This window comes from Helianthus annuus, chromosome 11, assembly GCF_002127325.2.
Source record: "Helianthus annuus cultivar XRQ/B chromosome 11, HanXRQr2.0-SUNRISE, whole genome shotgun sequence".
Taxonomy (NCBI): domain Eukaryota; kingdom Viridiplantae; phylum Streptophyta; class Magnoliopsida; order Asterales; family Asteraceae; genus Helianthus; species Helianthus annuus.
Window position 1 is genome coordinate 58709171 of NC_035443.2, and position 5694 is coordinate 58714864.

General features: G+C 34.9%; 1 long non-coding RNA gene across 1 annotated transcript; it reads right to left on the bottom strand.

Moving 5' to 3' along the window:
- Nucleotides 1–3109: 3109 nt before the first annotated feature.
- Nucleotides 3110–5211, bottom strand: LOC110915072. The gene is made up of 3 exons (XR_002578739.1): nt 5076–5211; nt 4498–4564; nt 3110–3280 (listed from the first exon to the last, which is right to left on the bottom strand). It is a non-coding gene; the product is annotated as an uncharacterized LOC110915072 (long non-coding RNA).
- Nucleotides 5212–5694: the final 483 nt, after the last annotated feature.

The window sequence follows — 5694 nt, forward strand, 5'->3', positions numbered from 1 at the left end:
ACAAATACTTCCCATAAATTTCATCAACATCGACCTAATCCAACGTCTCTCATATGTAGAATCCTTTGCTCATTGTGTGCGATTTGCTATAATCGGTTGAATTTGGTGTTTGAAAGATTGAATATGAAGGATTTGTTAACGGGGGTGGTTAGGTTTAAGGGTTTAAATGTATCGATTATTAATTTAATAAAGCAGTGCAGATACTTTTAAGCCTGTGAAGAGACGATAATGCTCTCACGTGATTAGCATGTAAGATAATTTAACGAGAATCTTAACTGGGTTTGTTGGAAAGGACACCGCTTATTATCATGTGCAAACGTAAAGGATAGCCACTGTAATTTTATAGTTAAAGGACACCATCTGATTAAATGTTGAAACATAAAGGACGAAAAGTGCAATTTTCTCTTTTTTTATAAACACGTGTTGATATATATTTGTTCATATACCATGACTTATTTTTTTGGTTTTGTTCTTTTGGTTTGCTATACCAAGTGTTGGTACCGTAAAATTTCATAACGAATCAAACTGATACCGATCGAAATCAAATTAACGCCACAACGCGTGGGAGAATCCCACTATTGCTTATTTTTTTATGAAAAGAAACAATATTTTAAGAAAAACAAAGAAGTTAATTTTGGAACACTAAGATTAAAATAATACAATACTTATACTATTATTTAAATATTTATTAACAATTTTTTTTTAAATAATTTAGTTTTTAGAAAAGTGTTAGATTGGAAACTTATTTATCTATTTTATATATATATATATTGAAAGAGATGGGGAGTCAACAGTACACATATATTAAATAAGATTAGTTTTTTTATTACAATTTCACCTTTTATACTTTAAATAATATATACTTTTAATCCATTTGTTTGACTTTCATCCGATAACTCACGTTCATTATCTATTTGTTTTTGTTATTTAAAAGTCTAACTACGTGTCTTGTTTAACTATTTTTTTTCTTGGCATTTTGGTATAATTTTTTATGATTTTAAATGTACATCACATGTTCATATTGTTTGAGCATATCACGACTTTAAGCCGAGTGCCGGTACCGCTCGGTTGTCGTCGTCGTCGCCTGCTGCGGCAGCATCAGCGGCAACAGCCACTTCAGACAGCATAAGCCCTGCGGCCTTAGTATACCATGCAACCTACAGGAATCACTAAAGGGGAATTCGTAGAAAACACAAATCCTACAAATGTTAAGTCCGTGAACTATAAACATTTTAGTTTATTACTGGGCGGTCTAGCTGCGATGAAGGTGAGAGGATTTACAAGAAAAGAAAAAAAATTGAGAAGGAGCATATATGTTTTAGTATCTTTGATACACACAATGTTTGGTGTGAGATGTGTTCATACGATACCTACTTTTTCGGTAACTGATTTGGTCATAAATCAACATGCAGAGAAGATGAGGTCAAAGATTTACATTTGTGGGGAAGCTGATGATGCATTGATGATGGACAACCTGTTAATAGACATGATGAGCATCTCCTTCTAAGGCTAATCGGTATGGGGAGCGGCCTAAGGCTGGCGCCGCCCCCTAGGCCTGTCCCCGTCTTCATCGTCGTCTCCTCGCCGGGTCTCTTCTTCTCACACACACATATACATACAAAACACATATGTATATATTGAGGCCCATCCCACACACCCTAGGTCCATCCCCTTCCGGCTCATCCTCACAGCCGCTTACATGAACGCCTACATGGCGGAGAATCTTTAAGGGCTACCCTCCTCACACTTCGAAGAACAAACAGCAAATGCACATGATTGTACTTTCTTAACCAGCCATTTCTAATAGAATAGTGTATAGAGTTTGGATTTTTTATGGAGTAAACTGGTAAAATGGTCCCTGATGTTTGGTCTCTTTTAATACTTTAGTACAAAACTCAAACCTTTTGAATCTAGGTCCCTATGGTATCAATTTTGTAGCCATTTTCATGCAAAAGCAAAATCTAGTCAAATTTTTAAGTTAAATCCAACTTTTTGTCTTTTTCCTCTTTTTAACTGAAGGGCAAAATGGTCATATTTTTTTAATTTATTATAATAAAACGTTAAAAGACCATTTGCCATTCATTAAAAGAGAGGAAAGAGACAAAAAAAATAGATCTGACCATATTTTGATTTTGGACGAAATGACAACAACATTAAAACCACAGGGATTCAGATTCAAAATGTTTGAGTTTTGGACTAAAGTGGCAAAAGTGATCAAACTTCAGGAACCATTTATAGGGACCATTTATGAGAGGTAATTAACTAATTTATTCCTGAAATTACTAACTAATTTCTGTGAGTAAAATGCCGGTTTTGTATTTGGGTCTATGAGTTTCTTTTTTGATGCCATTTTCATCATATTGGCAAACTAGGTTAGAATTTTGTGTTAACTTCTCTACTTTTTTGTCATTTTCCTCATTTACCCTTAAGTTAAATGAGGAAACCCATAAAAAAGAAAGAAGTTAACAGAAAGTTCAAACCCGGTTTGCCATTTGATGAAAATGGTAACAAAAATGAAACCTTAGGAACCCAGATACAAAACATTTATTTTTTATTTTTTTTATTTTTGGACTAAAGTGACCTACTCAATTTCTGATGGAAGCTTTTGCAAATATTAAGAGTTCACTTCTATACAACATAATAAAAGCCATAACTAGGGGACACATGTCCCCCATCTAGGGCCGCTATATTAGCATTTCCCGCCTAAAACACAATTCCCTTTGGTGCATGGGTCATGCGGACCCGTTTCACACATTCGGGTTGTTTTTGTGCTTGGGTATTTAAAGTTTATAACCCGTTCCAAACACATAATTCCTTCACAGTATAGGGTTTCTCCATGTGCGATTACTTCTTCTTCTTTGCTACAATCCAGGATCAAACCCTAGATTCTCTGCTCCTCCATCGACGCTCCTTCTCTTGTGGTTCTCCCCCGGATTTCCCAGGTATGGTTTCAAATCTCTAAATCTTTTATGCCCATGAACCCTAATTTTGCTTCTAACTGTAACATCCGTCTCATATAATTTAGATTTTATACTAAAAACAAACACATTTTTTAAGCATCAATGCATCATTTCAAAAAGACTAGTTGTGATAATAAACCTACATGTTTATAGTATTCTAGTTAACTACCCAACTAGTTTAAAACATTTAAAACGCTAAGTTAAGTGTTTACAAAATTAACATTGTCTAAAACAAGTTAGATTAACGCGGAAGCTTCAAAATGTTGTGTTCGGTTCTTGAATTCTTGCTTGATCGCCATCCGGAATATCTCCTACTTCACCTAACGTCAAAACCAACTTAAAAGTTAGTTTTGACAACATATATAAATAAGTATAACCAAGTTCCAATATCAAACAAACGAAAGCAAAATAAAAATTTAGAATTTTGATCTCTCGCGCCACGCGAGAGATCCCTTTAAGTTTTTTGCGTGCCGAGAGCGGCCCCGCGTGTCGTGCCAGATTGAAGACTCCCCGTCGCATGGCGCGGGGGAGACGTTTTTCCCGCAGGTTCACTTTCTGGACCTGCATATCCGCCCAGCTCCAATTTTTACAAAAATAACAACTTCAAATGGCCATAACATTTTATCTACAAGTTCGTTTTAGGTGATTCTTTTTCCTACGCGTTCATAATAAAAATACACATCAATTCACCCTATTTTCCAGCATCGGAACTCGACTTTTAAATGAATAGTTCATAAATTTCTGTTTCATTTATTGGACCGGTTTGTTTCACACTTTAATATACATGTTAATCATTCAATATTATTTCTAAATATTCATACCCATTTCCTGGGCTTGTGAACTTCGGCGTATCTTTAGCACTTCATGGTTTTTACACTTTCAAAATTCCCAAATCATATAGTGACATTCACGTCACTTTAATATTACAAATTTAACCCTTGTTTTGACCCGTTTGGTCGTCTAACGGAAAACCCTGTTTTAATCAACATACTAAGCTTATTTCAACAAATATTTTACCCATTTCTATGTCTAATGAACTTCGTCATTTCGACAAAACACCAAAATCAAATGTTACACTAATTTAGATTAACTAACTACACTCAATATCCAATCATAATGTAACGGAACCAAAGTTACGTACTTGCATAATTCATCGTCGTTGATTTCTAACCATAATTACCCATTACCGGGCTTGTCCATCTTAGCGTATCACTTCCATTCCATGGTTTACGCTTTTATAACTCAAATTTAATGGGTGACGTTCAGGTCACTTCGAACACTACCATTTCGACCATTATTTTAACCCGTTCTTTATGTAGTGAGTTACATCACTTTATATACATTCCAAACATGACTAATTACACCTATTATCAATAATCATATCTAACCAACTATTTATTTTGACCCGTTTGGTTTGTCGAGTGAATTCCATCACTTCTTAGACTTACCAAACACAACTTTTTTTGCTATAACAACATTAAACATATCTATGACTAGGCTTGTCTGCATAAATGTAAAGAGACGACAAGTCGCGTACCTTTAGAGCGTTCCCTTCAAGCGTGTGTCCGCTCCGGCTTGTCCGCTTGAAGACTCGATTCCTTTGCCTATAGAGTTCAATCAACAATTCGTTTAGAACTCTATTCATGTCATATAACGCATAATTCACAACATCATTCAAATATGCGTTTTGTTCCGAATTTCAACATTTAGTTTTCTCTTAGGCGTTTTAACAAACACCTTATGGGCATCATTTTATATAGTCCATTATCAAGTTCATGACTAACTATTTAGCCCAAAATTAAACAATTTTTGCAAGTTATTATATCTAGTATGCATAATAACATCTAGATTCACTTCATGTGATTCAATAACACTTGTTTTACAATCAGATTCTTAGTGTTCTTTATCATTCCACATCACCCATTTTACACTTAGATGGGTGACCATGAATTTCACAATTATAAGCATCAATTCAACAAACTAATGACTAGGGTTTACTCCTAGACATAAATTCATTCCTAATTTCGTTCAAACTTTGATCATGCAAGCTTAACTTTCGATTTCATGTTTTCACCTAGAACTCAAGGTGAAACTAAATAGCAAAATTAGGCATACCTTATGATCCTTGCACGAAGGTGATCACTATTCTGAGTTTGGATTTCGAGTTGGAGCTGATTTGCCCTATCAATTTGATGGAAATTCAAGAACTAGGGTTCAATGAAGGAGCTTGGTCGCCCCTCTGTGTTTTTCTTCGACCAGACACACACCAAGTGTGTGTTTTTGGTTATTAAATTTTATTTAATAAAACCATTTTCCATCTTTTCACTTTTGGCCCCTTTACTATTCTCAAGTTTTTATTTTAGATGTTTTAACCAAATTTCTTTGTTACCACTAGACTTGTAACAAATTAGGTTATTTATTCCTAGTTGGTTTATTTCGTTTATTTCCTTAGTTTAAATTTTAATATAAAAACTTATATTTTCGGGGTGTTACAAGTCCACCCCCTTAAGAAGGGTTTCGTCCTCGAAACCGGAATACGTACCGAACAATGTAGGGTAGAGTCGTTGCATCTCCTCTTTGGATTCCCATGTAGTATCCGAACCCTTTTTATGTTCCGTTTTTACCTTCACTTAGTCAATTTCTTTGTTTCTCAAGTTTTTCACCTTATGATCTAGAACTACAATCGGCTTCACTGCTTAGTTGAGTCTATCATCCACTTCGATGTCATCGTAGT